Source organism: Hypomesus transpacificus, unplaced genomic scaffold (assembly GCF_021917145.1).
Source record: "Hypomesus transpacificus isolate Combined female unplaced genomic scaffold, fHypTra1 scaffold_152, whole genome shotgun sequence".
Lineage (NCBI taxonomy): Eukaryota > Metazoa > Chordata > Actinopteri > Osmeriformes > Osmeridae > Hypomesus > Hypomesus transpacificus.
The window spans coordinates 482,008-497,197 of NW_025813719.1; the positions used below are offsets into that span (position 1 = coordinate 482,008).

At 44.9% G+C, this 15,190-nt stretch overlaps 11 non-coding genes across 11 annotated transcripts; all 11 read left to right on the plus strand.

Moving 5' to 3' along the window:
- Positions 1-1,430: 1,430 nt before the first annotated feature.
- On the plus strand, positions 1,431-1,502 carry trnap-ugg. The gene has a single exon. It is a non-coding gene; the product is annotated as a tRNA-Pro (tRNA).
- A 1,040-nt stretch (positions 1,503-2,542) lies between these two features.
- On the plus strand, positions 2,543-2,614 carry trnap-ugg. The gene has a single exon. It is a non-coding gene; the product is annotated as a tRNA-Pro (tRNA).
- A 609-nt stretch (positions 2,615-3,223) lies between these two features.
- trnap-ugg lies at positions 3,224-3,295 on the plus strand. Its single transcript has one exon. It is a non-coding gene; the product is annotated as a tRNA-Pro (tRNA).
- Positions 3,296-3,894: 599 nt separating this feature from the next.
- On the plus strand, positions 3,895-3,966 carry trnap-cgg. The gene has a single exon. It is a non-coding gene; the product is annotated as a tRNA-Pro (tRNA).
- A 1,945-nt stretch (positions 3,967-5,911) lies between these two features.
- On the plus strand, positions 5,912-5,983 carry trnap-ugg. The gene has a single exon. It is a non-coding gene; the product is annotated as a tRNA-Pro (tRNA).
- A 1,273-nt stretch (positions 5,984-7,256) lies between these two features.
- trnap-cgg lies at positions 7,257-7,328 on the plus strand. The gene has a single exon. It is a non-coding gene; the product is annotated as a tRNA-Pro (tRNA).
- Positions 7,329-7,929: 601 nt separating this feature from the next.
- Positions 7,930-8,001, plus strand: trnap-ugg. The gene has a single exon. It is a non-coding gene; the product is annotated as a tRNA-Pro (tRNA).
- A 2,281-nt stretch (positions 8,002-10,282) lies between these two features.
- Positions 10,283-10,354, plus strand: trnap-cgg. Its single transcript has one exon. It is a non-coding gene; the product is annotated as a tRNA-Pro (tRNA).
- Positions 10,355-13,302: 2,948 nt separating this feature from the next.
- trnap-cgg lies at positions 13,303-13,374 on the plus strand. Its single transcript has one exon. It is a non-coding gene; the product is annotated as a tRNA-Pro (tRNA).
- Positions 13,375-13,975: 601 nt separating this feature from the next.
- trnap-cgg lies at positions 13,976-14,047 on the plus strand. Its single transcript has one exon. It is a non-coding gene; the product is annotated as a tRNA-Pro (tRNA).
- A 601-nt stretch (positions 14,048-14,648) lies between these two features.
- Positions 14,649-14,720, plus strand: trnap-cgg. Its single transcript has one exon. It is a non-coding gene; the product is annotated as a tRNA-Pro (tRNA).
- Positions 14,721-15,190: the final 470 nt, after the last annotated feature.

Genomic DNA, 15,190 nt, shown 5'->3' on the forward strand with positions numbered 1-15,190 from the left:
AAATCCAAGATCAGTCCTTTACCCAACTTGGTTTGGGGTGATTTACTGGGAGAGTTGCTCTTTTCGTCTAAACATATTATTTGAAAACAAATCAGTCAACCAAAACACTGACAGAAACGTGGCTTGTGGTATGATTCACGCTTAGGGTGCGGAGCTTCTGTCTAACCATGTTTTGTGAAAACAAATTGATCAAGCAAAACAGCCACCAAATTGTGGCTCGTTGGTCTCGTGGTATGATTCACGCTTTTCAGTGCGGAGCTTCTGATTAACCATGTTTTGTGAAAACAAATTGATCAAGCAAAACAGCCACCAAAATGTGGCTCGTTGGTCTAGTGGTATGATTCTCGCTTTGGGTGCGAGATATCCCGGGTTCACATCCCGAACGAGCCCGTTTGAATACGTTGACAAAGGAAGGTACCTGGTGACGAGGGTTTCTGTTTAAATCCAAGATCAGTCCTTTACCCAACGTGGTTTGGGGTGATTTACTGGGAGAGTTGCTCTTTTTGTCGATGCATGTTATGTGAAAACAAATCAGTCAACCAAAACACTGACGGAAACATGGCACGTGGTATGATTCACGCTTAGGGTGCGGAGCTTCTGTCTAAATATGTTTTGTGAAAACAAATTGATGAACCAAAACTGCAATCAGATCGTGGCTCGTTGGTCTAGGGTATGATTCTCGCTTCGGGTGCGAGAGGTCCCGGGTTCAAATCCCGGACAAGCCCTTTAGAGCACGTGGACAAAGGAAGGTACCTGGTGACGAGGGTTCCTGTTTAAATCCAAGATCAGTCCTTTACCCAACGTGGTTTGGGGTGATTTACTGGGAGAGTTGATCTTTTTGTCCAAGCATGTTATGTGAAAATAAATCAGTCAACCAAAACACTGACAGAAACGTGGCTCGTGGTATGATTCACGCTTTTCAGTGCGGAGTTCCTGATTAACCATGTTTTGTGAAAATAAATTGATGAACCAAAACAGCCACCAAAATGTGGCTCGTTGGTCTCGGGGTATGATTCTCGCTTTGGGTGCGAGAGGTCCTGTGTTCAAATCCCGGACAAGCCCTTTAGAGTACGTTGACAAAAGAAGGTACCAGGTGACGAGAGATCCTGTTTAAATCCAAGATCAGTCCTTTACCCAACTTGGTTTGGGGTGATTTACTGGGAGAGTTGCTCTTTTCGTCTAAACATATTATTTGAAAACAAATCAGTCAACCAAAACACTGACAGAAACGTGGCTTGTGGTATGATTCACGCTTAGGGTGCGGAGCTTCTGTCTAACCATATTTTGTGAAAACAAATTGATCAAGCAAAACAGCCACCAAATTGTGGCTCGTTGGTCTCGTGGTATGATTCACGCTTTTCAGTGCGGAGCTTCTGATTAACCATGTTTTGTGAAAACAAATTGATCAAGCAAAACAGCCACCAAAATGTGGCTCGTTGGTCTAGTGGTATGATTCTCGCTTTGGGTGCGAGATATCCCGGGTTCACATCCCGGACGAGCCCTTTTGAGTACGTTGACAAAGGAAGGTACCTGGTGACGAGGGTTTCTGTTTAAATCCAAGATCAGTCCTTTACCCAACGTGGTTTGGGGTGATTTACTGGGAGAGTTGCTCTTTTTGTCGATGCATGTTATGTGAAAACAAATCAGTCAACCAAAACACTGACGGAAACATGGCACGTGGTATGATTCACGCTTAGGGTGCGGAGCTTCTGTCTAAATATGTTTTGTGAAAACAAATTGATGAACCAAAACTGCAATCAGATCGTGGCTCGTTGGTCTAGGGTATGATTCTCGCTTCGGGTGCGAGAGGTCCCGGGTTCAAATCCCGGACAAGCCCTTTAGAGCACGTGGACAAAGGAAGGTACCTGGTGACGAGGGTTCCTGTTTAAATCCAAGATCAGTCCTTTACCCAACGTGGTTTGGGGTGATTTACTGGGAGAGTTGATCTTTTTGTCCAAGCATGTTATGTGAAAATAAATCAGTCAACCAAAACACTGACAGAAACGTGGCTCGTGGTATGATTCACGCTTTTCAGTGCGGAGTTCCTGATTAACCATGTTTTGTGAAAATAAATTGATGAACCAAAACAGCCACCAAAATGTGGCTCGTTGGTCTCGGGGTATGATTCTCGCTTTGGGTGCGAGAGGTCCTGTGTTCAAATCCCGGACAAGCCCTTTAGAGTACGTTGACAAAAGAAGGTACCAGGTGACGAGAGATCCTGTTTAAATCCAAGATCAGTCCTTTACCCAACTTGGTTTGGGGTGATTTACTGGGAGAGTTGCTCTTTTCGTCTAAACATATTATTTGAAAACAAATCAGTCAACCAAAACACTGACAGAAACGTGGCTTGTGGTATGATTCACGCTTAGGGTGCGGAGCTTCTGTCTAACCATATTTTGTGAAAACAAATTGATCAAGCAAAACAGCCACCAAATTGTGGCTCGTTGGTCTCGTGGTATGATTCACGCTTTTCAGTGCGGAGCTTCTGATTAACCATGTTTTGTGAAAACAAATTGATCAAGCAAAACAGCCACCAAAATGTGGCTCGTTGGTCTAGTGGTATGATTCTCGCTTTGGGTGCGAGATATCCCGGGTTCACATCCCGGACGAGCCCTTTTGAGTACGTTGACAAAGGAAGGTACCTGGTGACGAGGGTTTCTGTTTAAATCCAAGATCAGTCCTTTACCCAACGTGGTTTGGGGTGATTTACTGGGAGAGATGCTCTTTTTGTCGAAGTATGTTATGTGAAAACAAATCAGTCAACCAAAACACTGACGGAAACATGGCACGTGGTATGATTCACGCTTAGGGTGCGGAGCTTCTGTCTAAATATGTTTTGTGAAAACAAATTGATGAACCAAAACTGCAATCAGATCGTGGCTCGTTGGTCTAGGGTATGATTCTCGCTTCGGGTGCGAGAGGTCCCGGGTTCAAATCCCGGACAAGCCCTTTAGAGTACGTTGACAAAGGAAGGTACCTGTTGACGAGGGTTCCTGTTCAAATACATGATCAGTCCTTTACCCTACGTGGTTTGGGGTGATTTACCGGGAGAGTTGCTCTTTTCGTCTAAGCATGTTATCTGAAAACAAATCAGTCAACCAAAACACTGACAGAAACGTGGCTCGTGGTATGATTCACGCTTAGGGTGCGGAGCTTCTGCCTAACCATGTTTTGTGAAAACAAATTGATGAACCAAAACGCATCCAAAACGCAACCAAATCGTGGCTCGTTGGTCTAGGGGTATGATTCTCGCTTTGGGTGCGAGAGGTCCCGGGTTCAAATCCCGGACAAGCCCTTTAGAGTACGTTGACAAAGGAAGGTACCTGGTGACGAGGGTTCCTGTTCAAATACAAGATCAGTCCTTTACCCAATGTGGTTTGGGGTGATTTACTGGGGAAGTTGCTCGTTTTGTCTAAGCATGTTATGTGAAAACAAATCAGTCAACCAAAACACTGACAGAAACGTGGCTCGTTGTATGATTCACGATTAGGGTGCGGAGCTTCTGTCTAACCATGTTTTGTGAAAACAAATTGATGAACCAAAACTGCCACCAAAATGTGGCTCGTTGGTCTAGGGGTATCATTCTCGCTATGGGTGAGAGAGGTCCCGGGTTCAAATCCGGACAAGCCCTTTAGAGTGCGTGGACAAAGGAAGGTACCTGGTGACGAGAGATCCTGTTTAAATCCATGATCAGTCCTTTACCCAACGTGGTTTGGGGTGATTTACTGGGAGAGTTGCTCTTTTTGTCCAAGCATGTTATGTGAAAATAAATCAGTCAACCAAAACACTGACAGAAACGTGGCTCGTGGTATGATTCAATCTTAGGGTGCGGAGCTTCTGTCTAACCATGTTTTGTGAAAACAAATTGATGAACCAAAACTGCAACCAAATCGTGGCTCGTTGGTCTAGGAGTATGATTCTCGCTTCGGGTGTGAGAGGTCCCGGGTTCAAATCCCGGACGAGCCCTTTAGAGTACGTTGACAAAGGAAGGTACCTGGTGAAGAGGGTTCCTGATCAAATACTTGATCAGTCCTTTACCCAACGTGGTTTGGGGTGATTTACTGGGGAAGTTGCTCTTTTCCTCTAAACATGTTATGTGAAAACAAATCAGTCAACCAAAACACTGACAGAAACGTGGCTCGTGGTATGATTCAATCTTAGGGTGCGGAGCTTCTGTCTAACCATGTTTTGTGAAAACAAATTGATCAAGCAAAACAGCCACCAAAATGTGTCTCGTTGGTCTAGGGTTATCATTCTCGCTATGGGTGAGAGAGGTCCTGGGTTCAAATCCCGGACGAGCCCTTTAGAGTACGTGGACAAAGGAAGGTACTTGGTGATGAGGGTTCCTGTTTAAATCCATGATCAGTCCTTTACCCTACGTGGTTTGGGGTGATTTACCGGGAGAGTTGCTCTTTTCGTCTAAGCATGTTATGTGAAAACAAATCAGTCAACCAAAACACTGATAGAAACTTCGCTCGTGGTATGATTCACGCTTTTCAGTGCGGAGTTCCTGATTAACCATGTTTTGTGAAAATAAATTGATGAACCAAAACAGCCACCAAAATGTGGCTCGTTGGTCTCGGGGTGTGATTCTCGCTTTGGGTGTGAGAGGTCCCGGGTTCAAATCCCGGACGAGCCCTTTAGAGTACGTTGACAAAGGAAGGTATCTGGTGAAGAGGGTTCCTGATCAAATACTTGATCAGTCCTTTACCCAACGTGGTTTGGGGTGATTTACTGGGGAAGTTGCTCTTTCCGTCTAAACATGTTATGTGAAAACAAATCAGTCAACCAAAACACTGACAGAAACGTGGCTCGTGGTATGATTCAATCTTAGGGTGCAGAGCTTCTGTCTAACCATGTTTTGTGAAAACAAATTGATGAACCAAAACTGCAACCAAATCGTGGCTCGTTGGTCTAGCAGTATGATTTTTGCTTTGGGTGTGAGAGGTCCCGGGTTAAAATCCCGGACGAGCCCTTTAGAGTACGTTGACAAAGGAAGGTACCTGGTGAAGAGGGTTCCTGATCAAATACTTGATCAGTCCTTTACCCAACGTGGTTTGGGGTGATTTACTGGGGAAGTTGCTCTTTTCCTCTAAACATGTTATGTGAAAACAAATCAGTCAACCAAAACACTGACAGAAACGTGGCTCGTGGTATGATTCAATCTTAGGGTGCGGAGCTTCTGTCTAACCATGTTTTGTGAAAACAAATTGATGAACCAAAACAGCCACCAAAATGTGGCTCGTTGGTCTCGGGGTATGATTCTCGCTTTGGGTGTGAGAAGTCCCGGGTTCAAATCCCGGACGAGCCCTTTAGAGTACGTTGACAAAGGAAGGTATCTGGTGAAGAGGGTTCCTGATCAAATACTTGATCAGTCCTTTACCCAACGTGGTTTGGGGTGATTTACTGGGGAAGTTGCTCTTTCCGTCTAAACATGTTATGTGAAAACAAATCAGTCAACCAAAACACTGACAGAAACGTGGCTCGTGGTATGATTCACGCTTAGGGTGCGGAGTTCCTGATTAACCATGTTTTGTGAAAATAAATTGATGAACCAAAACAGCCACCAAAATGTGGCTCGTTGGTCTCGGGGTATGATTCTCGCTTTGGGTGCGAGAGGTCCCGGTTTCAAATCCCGGACAATCCCTTTAGAGTACATGGACAAAGGAAGGTACCTGGTGACGAGAGATCCTGTTTAAATCCAAGATCAGTCATTTACCCAACGTGGTTTGGGGTGATTTACTGGGAGAGTTGCTCTTTTTGTCCAAGCATGTTATGTAAAAATAAATCAGTCAACCAAAACACTGACAGAAACGTGGCTCGTGGTATGATTCAATCTTAGGGTGCAGAGCTTCTGTCTAACCATGTTTTGTGAAAACAAATTGATGAACCAAAACTGCAACCAAATCGTGGCTCGTTGGTCTAGCAGTATGATTTTCGCTTTGGGTGTGAGAGGTCCCGGGTTCAAATCCCGGACGAGCCCTTTAGAGTACGTTGACAAAGGAAGGTACCTGGTGAAGAGGGTTCCTGATCAAATACTTGATCAGTCCTTTACCCAACGTGGTTTGGGGTGATTTACTGGGGAAGTTGCTCTTTTCCTCTAAACATGTTATGTGAAAACAAATCAGTCAACCAAAACACTGACAGAAACGTGGCTCGTGGTATGATTCAATCTTAGGGTGCGGAGCTTCTGTCTAACCATGTTTTGTGAAAACAAATTGATCAAGCAAAACAGCCACCAAAATGTGGCTCGTTGGTCTAGGGTTATCATTCTCGCTATGGGTGAGAGAGGTCCTGGGTTCAAATCCCGGACGAGCCCTTTAGAGTACGTGGACAAAGGAAGGTACTTGGTGATGAGGGTTCCTGTTTAAATCCATGATCAGTCCTTTACCCTACGTGGTTTGGGGTGATTTACCGGGAGAGTTGCTCTTTTCGTCTAAGCATGTTATGTGAAAACAAATCAGTCAACCAAAACACTTACAGAAACGTGGCTCGTGGTATGATTCACGCTTAGGGTGCGGAGCTTCTGTCTAACCATGTTTTGTGAAAACAAATTGATCAAGCAAAATAGCCACCAAAATGTGGCTCGTTGGTCTAGGGGTATCATTCTCGCTATGGGTGAGAAAGGTCCTCGGTTCAAATCTCGGACGAGCCCTTTAGAGTACGTTGACAAAGGAAGGTACTTGGTGACGAAGGTTCCTGTTTAAATCCATGATCAGTCCTTTACCCTACGTGGTTTGGGGTGATTTACCGGGAGAGTTGCTCTTTTCGTCTAAGCATGTTATGTGAAAACAAATCAGTCAACCAAAACGCTGACAGAAACGTGGCTCGTGGTATGATTCACGCTTTTCAGTGCGGAGTTCCTGATTAACCATGTTTTGTGAAAATAAATTGATGAACCAAAACAGCCACCAAAATGTGGCTCGTTGGTCTCGGGGTATGATTCTCGCTTTGGGTACGAGAGGTCCCGGTTTCAAATCCCAGACAAGCCCTTTAGAGTACGTGGACAAAGGAAGGTACCTGGTGACGAGAGATCCTGTTTCAATCCAAGATCAGTCCTTTACCCAACGTGGTTTGGGGTGATTTACTGGGAGAGTTGCTCTTTTTGTCCAAGCATGTTATGTGAAAATAAATCAGTCAACCAAAACACTGACAGAAACGTGGCTCGTGGTATGATTCAATCTTAGGGTGCGGAGCTTCTGTCTAACCATGTTTTGTGAAAACAAATTGATGAACCAAAACTGCAACCAAATCGTGGCTCGTTGGTCTAGGAGTATGATTCTCGCTTCGGGTGTGAGAGGTCCCGGGTTCAAATCCCGGACGAGCCCTTTAGAGTACGTTGACAAAGGAAGGAATCTGGTGAAGAGGGTTCCTGATCAAATACTTGATCAGTCCTTTACCCAACGTGGTTTGGGGTGATTTACTGGGGAAGTTGCTCTTTTCGTCTAAACATGTTATGTGAAAACAAATCAGTCAACCAAAACACTGACAGAAACGTGGCTCGTGGTATGATTCAATCTTAGGGTGCGGAGCTTCTGTCTAACCATGTTTTGTGAAAACAAATTGATCAAGCAAAACAGCCACCAAAATGTGGCTCGTTGGTCTAGGGTTATCATTCTCGCTATGGGTGAGAGAGGTCCTGGGTTCAAATCCCGGACGAGCCCTTTAGAGTATGTGGACAAAGGAAGGTACTTGGTGATGAGGGTTCCTGTTTAAATCCATGATCAGTCCTTTACCCTACGTGGTTTGGGGTGATTTACCGGGAGAGTTGCTCTTTTCGTCTAAGCATGTTATGTGAAAACAAATCAGTCAACCAAAACACTGACAGAAACTTCGCTCGTGGTATGATTCACGCTTTTCAGTGCGGAGTTCCTGATTAACCATGTTTTGTGAAAATAAATTGATGAACCAAAACAGCCACCAAAATGTGGCTCGTTGGTCTCGGGGTATGATTCTCGCTTTGGGTGTGAGAGGTCCCGGGTTCAAATCCCGGACGAGCCCTTTAGAGTACGTTGACAAAGGAAGGTATCTGGTGAAGAGGGTTCCTGATCAAATACTTGATCAGTCCTTTACCCAACGTGGTTTGGGGTGATTTACTGGGGAAGTTGCTCTTTCCGTCTAAACATGTTATGTGAAAACAAATCAGTCAACCAAAACACTGACAGAAACGTGGCTCGTGGTATGATTCAATCTTAGGGTGCAGAGCTTCTGTCTAACCATGTTTTGTGAAAACAAATTGATGAACCAAAACTGCAACCAAATCGTGGCTCGTTGGACTAGCAGTATGATTTTCGCTTTGGGTGTGAGAGGTCCCGGGTTCAAATCCCGGACGAGCCCTTTAGAGTACATGGACAAAGGAAGGTACCTGGTGACGAGAGATCCTGTTTAAATCCAAGATCAGTCATTTACCCAACGTGGTTTGGGGTGATTTACTGGGAGAGTTGCTCTTTTTGTCCAAGCATGTTATGTAAAAATAAATCAGTCAACCAAAACACTGACAGAAACGTGGCTCGTGGTATGATTCAATCTTAGGGTGCAGAGCTTCTGTCTAACCATGTTTTGTGAAAACGAATTGATGAACCAAAACTGCAACCAAATCGTGGCTCGTTGGTCTAGCAGTATGATTTTCGCTTTGGGTGTGAGAGGTCCCGGGTTCAAATCCCGGACCAGCCCTTTAGAGTACGTTGACAAAGGAAGGTACCTGGTGAAGAGGGTTCCTGATCAAATACTTGATCAGTCCTTTACCCAACGTGGTTTGGGGTGATTTACTGGGGAAGTTGCTCTTTTCCTCTAAACATGTTATGTGAAAACAAATCAGTCAACCAAAACACTGACAGAAACGTGGCTCGTGGTATGATTCAATCTTAGGGTGCGGAGCTTCTGTCTAACCATGTTTTGTGAAAACAAATTGATAAACCAAAACTGCAACCAAATCGTGGCTCGTTGGTCCAGCAGTATGATTTTCGCTTTGGGTGTGAGAGGTCCCGGGTTCAAATCCCGGACGAGCCCTTTAGAGTACGTTGACAAAGGAAGGTACCTGGTGAAGAGGGTTCCTGATCAAATACTTGATCAGTCCTTTACCCAACGTGGTTTGGGGTGATTTACTGGGGAAGTTGCTCTTTCCGTCTAAACATGTTATGTGAAAACAAATCAGTCAACCAAAACACTGACAGAAACGTGGCTCGTGGTATGATTCACGCTTAGGGTGCGGAGTTCCTGATTAACCATGTTTTGTGAAAATAAATTGATGAACCAAAACAGCCACCAAAATGTGGCTCGTTGGTCTCGGGGTATGATTCTCGCTTTGGGTGCGAGAGGTCCCGGTTTCAAATCCCGGACAAGCCCTTTAGAGTACATGGACAAAGGAAGGTACCTGGTGACGAGAGATCCTGTTTAAATCCAAGATCAGTCATTTACCCAACGTGGTTTGGGGTGATTTACTGGGGAAGTTGCTCTTTTCCTCTAAACATGTTATGTGAAAACAAATCAGTCAACCAAAACACTGACAGAAACGTGGCTCGTGGTATGATTCAATCTTAGGGTGCGGAGCTTCTGTCTAACCATGTTTTGTGAAAACAAATTGATCAAGCAAAACAGCCACCAAAATGTGGCTCGTTGGTCTAGGGTTATCATTCTCGCTATGGGTGAGAGAGGTCCTGGGTTCAAATCCCGGACGAGCCCTTTAGAGTACGTGGACAAAGGAAGGTACTTGGTGATGAGGGTTCCTGTTTAAATCCATGATCAGTCCTTTACCCTACGTGGTTTGGGGTGATTTACCGGGAGAGTTGCTCTTTTCGTCTAAGCATGTTATGTGAAAACAAATCAGTCAACCAAAACACTTACAGAAACGTGGCTCGTGGTATGATTCACGCTTTTCAGTGCGGAGTTCCTGATTAACCATGTTTTGTGAAAATAAATTGATGAACCAAAACAGCCACCAAAATGTGGCTCGTTGGTCTCGGGGTATGATTCTCGCTTTGGGTACGAGAGGTCCCGGTTTCAAATCCCGGACAAGCCCTTTAGAGTACGTGGACAAAGGAAGGTACCTGGTGACGAGAGATCCTGTTTCAATCCAAGATCAGTCCTTTACCCAACGTGGTTTGGGGTGATTTACTGGGAGAGTTGCTCTTTTTGTCCAAGCATGTTATGTGAAAATAAATCAGTCAACCAAAACACTGACAGAAACGTGGCTCGTGGTATGATTCAATCTTAGGGTGCGGAGCTTCTGTCTAACCATGTTTTGTGAAAACAAATTGATGAACCAAAACTGCAACCAAATCGTGGCTCGTTGGTCTAGGAGTATGATTCTCGCTTCGGGTGTGAGAGGTCCCGGGTTCAAATCCCGGACGAGCCCTTTAGAGTACGTTGACAAAGGAAGTAATCTGGTGAAGAGGGTTCCTGATCAAATACTTGATCAGTCCTTTACCCAACGTGGTTTGGGGTGATTTACTGGGGAAGTTGCTCTTTTCGTCTAAACATGTTATATGAAAACAAATCAGTCAACCAACACACTGACAGAAACGTGGCTCGTGGTATGATTCACGCTTAGGGTGCGGAGCTTCTGTCTAACCATGTTTTGTGAAAACAAATTGCTGAACCAAAATTGCAACCAAATAGTGGCTCGGTCTAGGGGTATGATTCTCGCTTCGGGTGCGAGAGGTCCCGGGTTCAAATCCCGGACAAGCCCTTTAGAGCACGTGGACAAAGGAAGGTAACTGGTGACGAGGGTTCCTGTTTAAATCCAAGATCAGTCCTTTACCCAACGTGGTTTGGGGTGATTTACTGGGAGAGTTCATCTTTTTGTCTAAGCATGTTATGTGAAAACAAATCAGTCAACCAAAACACTGACAGAAACGTGGCTCGTGGTATGATTCACGCTTAGGGTGCGGAGCTTCTGTCTAACCATGTTTGTGAAAACAAATTGATCAAGCAAAACAGCCACCAAAATGTGGCTCGTTGGTCTAGGGGTATGATTCTCGCTATGGGTAAGAGAGGTCCCGGGTTCAAATCCCGGACGAGCCCTTTAGAGTACGTTGACAAAGGAAGGTACCTGGTGACGAGAGATCCTGCTTCAATCCAACATCAGTCCTTTACCCAATGTGGTTTGGGGTGATTTACTGGGGAAGTTGCTCTTTTCGTCTAAACATGTTATTTGAAAACAAATCAGTCAACCAAAACACTGACAGAAACGTGGCTCGTGGTATGATTCACGCTTAGGGTGCGGAGTTTCTGTCTAACCATGTTTTGTGAAAACAAATTGATCAAGCAAAACAGCCACCAAAATGTGGCTTGTTGGTCTAGGGGTATCATTCTCGCTATGGGTGAGAGAGGTCCTGGGTTCAAATCCCGGACAAGCCCTTTAGAGTACGTTGACAAAGGAAGGTACCTAGTGATGTGGGTTCCTGATCAAATACTTGATCAGTCCTTTACCCAACGTGGTTTGGGGTGATTTACTGGGGAAGTTGCTCTTTTCGTCTAAACATGTTATGTGAAAACAAATCAGTCAACCAAAACACTGACAGAAACGTGGCTCGTGGTATGATTCACGCTTAGGGTGCGGAGCTTCTGTCTAACCATGTTTGTGAAAACAAATTGATCAAGCAAAACAGCCACCAAAATGTGGCTCGTTGGTCTAGGGGTATGATTCTCGCTATGGGTAAGAGAGGTCCCGGGTTCAAATCCCGGACGAGCCCTTTAGAGTACGTTGACAAAGGAAGGTACCTGGTGACGAGAGATCCTGCTTCAATCCAACATCAGTCCTTTACCCAATGTGGTTTGGGGTGATTTACTGGGGAAGTTGCTCTTTTCGTCTAAACATGTTATTTGAAAACAAATCAGTCAACCAAAACACTGACAGAAACGTGGCTCGTGGTATGATTCACGCTTAGGGTGCGGAGTTTCTGTCTAACCATGTTTTGTGAAAACAAATTGATCAAGCAAAACAGCCACCAAAATGTGGCTTGTTGGTCTAGGGGTATCATTCTCGCTATGGGTGAGAGAGGTCCTGGGTTCAAATCCCGGACAAGCCCTTTAGAGTACGTTGACAAAGGAAGGTACCTAGTGATGTGGGTTCCTGATCAAATACTTGATCAGTCCTTTACCCAACGTGGTTTGGGGTGATTTACTGGGGAAGTTGCTCTTTTCGTCTAAACATGTTATTTGAAAACAAATCAGTCAACCAAAACACTTACAAAAACGTGGCTCGTGGTATGATTCACGCTTAGGGTGCGGAGCTTCTGTCTAACCATGTTTTGTGAAAACAAATTTATCAAGCAAAATAGCCACCAAAATGTGGCTAGTTGGTCTAGGGGTATCATTCTCGCTATGGGTGAGAGAGGTCCCGGGTTCAAATCCCGGACAAGCCCTTTAGAGTACGTTGACAAAGGAAGGTACCTAGTGATGAGGGTTCCTGATCAAATACTTGATCAGTCCTTTACACAACGTGGTTTGGGGTGATTTACTGGGGAAGTTGCTCTTTTCGTCTAAACATGTTATTTGAAAACAAATCAGTCAACCAAAACACTTACAGAAACGTGGCTCGTGGTATGATTCACGCTTAGGGTGCGGAGCTTCTGTCTAACCATGTTTTGTGAAAACAAATTGATCAAGCAAAATAGCCACCAAAATGTGGCTCGTTGGTCTAGGGGTATCATTCTCGCTATGGGTGAGAGAGGTCCTGGGTTCAAATCCCGGACGAGCCCTTTAGAGTACGTTGACAAAGGAAGGTACTTGGTGACGAGGGTTCCTGTTTAAATCCAAGATCAGTCCTTTACCCAACGTGGTTTGGGGTGATTTACTGGGAGAGTTGATCTTTTTGTCTAAGCATGTTATGTGAAAACAAATCAGTCAACCAAAGCACTGACAGAAACGTGGCTCGTGGTATGATTCACGCTTTTCAGTGCGGAGTTCCTGATTAACCATGTTTTGTGAAAATAAATTGATGAACCAAAACAGCCACCAAAATGTGGCTCGTTGGTCTCGGGGTATTATTCTCGCTTTGGGTGCGAGAGGGCCCGGGTTCAAATCCCGGACAAGCCCTTTAGAGTACGTGGACAAAGGAAGGTACCTGGTGACGAGAGATCCTGTTTCAATCCAAGATCAGTCCTTTACCCAACGTGGTTTGGGGTGATTTACTGGGAGAGTTGCTCTTTTTGTCCAAGCATGTTATGTGAAAATAAATCAGTCAACCAAAACACTGACAGAAACGTGGCTCGTGGTATGATTCACGCTTAGGGTGCGGAGCTTCTGTCTAACCATGTTTTGTGAAAACAAATTGATGAACCAAAACTGCAACCAAATCGTGGCTCGTTGGTCTAGGAGTATGATTCTCGCTTCGGGTGTGAGAGGTCCTGGGTTCAAATCCCGGACGAGCCCTTTAGACTATGTTGACAAAGGAAGGTATCTGGTGAAGAGGGTTCCTGATCAAATACTTGATCAGTCCTTTACCCAACGTGGTTTGGGGTGATTTACTGGGGAAGTTGCTCTTTTCGTCTAAACATGTTATGTGAAAACAAATCAGTCAACCAAAACACTGACAGAAACGTGGCTCGTGGTATGATTCACGCTTAGGGTGCGGAGCTTCTGTCTAACCATGTTTTGTGAAAACAAATTGCTGAACCAAAATTGCAACCAAATAGTGGCTCTTTGGTCTAGGGGTATGATTCTCGCTTCGGGTGCGAGAGGTCCCGGGTTCAAATCCCGGACAAGCCCTTTTACAGCACGTGGACAAAGGAAGGTACCTGGTGACGAGGGTTCCTGTTTAAATCCAAGATCAGTCCTTTACCCAACGTGGTTTGGGGTGATTTACTGGGAGAGTTGATCTTTTTGTCTAAGCATGTTATGTAAAAACAAATCAGTCAACCAAAACACTGACAGAAACGTGGCTCGTGGTATGATTCACGCTTAGGGTGCGGAGCTTCTGTCTAACCATGTTTTGTGAAAACAAATTGCTGAACCAAAATTGCAACCAAATAGTGGCTCTTTGGTCTAGGGGTATGATTCTCGCTTCGGGTGCGAGAGGTCCTGGGTTCAAATCCCGGACGAGCCCTTTAGAGTACGTTGACAAAGGAAGGTACTTGGTGACGAGGGTTCCTGTTTAAATCCATGATCAGTCCTTTACCCTACGTGGTTTGGGGTGATTTACCGGAAGAGTTGCTCTTTTCCTCTAAGCATGTTATGTGAAAACAAATCAGTCAACCAAAACACTGACAGAAACGTGGCTCGTGGTATGATTCACGCTTTTCAGTGCGGAGTTCCTGATTAACCATGTTTTGTGAAAATAAATTGATGAACCAAAACAGCCACCAAAATGTGGCTCGTTGGTCTCGGGGTATGATTCTCGCTTTGGGTGCGAGAGGTCCCGGTTTCAAATCCCGGACAAGCCCTTTAGAGTACGTGGACAAAGGAAGGTACCTGGTGACGAGAGTTCCTGTTTAAATCCAAGATCAGTCCTTTACCCAACGTGGTTTGGGGTGATTTACTGGGAGAGTTGCTCTTTTTGTCCAAGCATGTTATGTGAAAATAAATCAGTCAACCAAAACACTGACAGAAACGTGGCTCGTGGTATGATTCAATCTTAGGGTGCGGAGCTTCTGTCTAACCATGTTTTGTGAAAACAAATTGATGAACCAAAACTGCAACCAAATCGTGGCTCGTTGGTCTAGGAGTATGATTCTCGCTTCGGGTGTGAGAGGTCCCGGGTTCAAATCCCGGACGAGCCCTTTAGAGTACGTTGACAAAGGAAGTTATCTGGTGAAGAGGGTTCCTGATCAAATACTTGATCAGTCCTTTACCCAACGTGGTTTGGGGTGATTTACTGGGGAAGTTGCTCTTTTCGTCTAAACATGTTATGTGAAAACAAATCAGTCAACCAAAACACTGACAGAAACGTGGCTCGTGGTATGATTCAATCTTAGGGTGCGGAGCTTCTGTCTAACCATGTTTTGTGAAAACAAATTGATCAAGCAAAACAGCCACCAAAATGTGGCTCGTTGGTCTAGGGTTATCATTCTCGCTATGGTTGAGAGAGGTCCTGGGTTCAAATCCCGGACGAGCCCTTTAGAGTACGTGGACAAAGGAAGGTACTTGGTGACGAGGGTTCCTGTTTAAATCCATGATCAGTCCTTTACCCTACGTGGTTTGGGGTGATTTACCGGGAGAGTTGCTCTTTTCGTCTAAGCATGTTATGTGA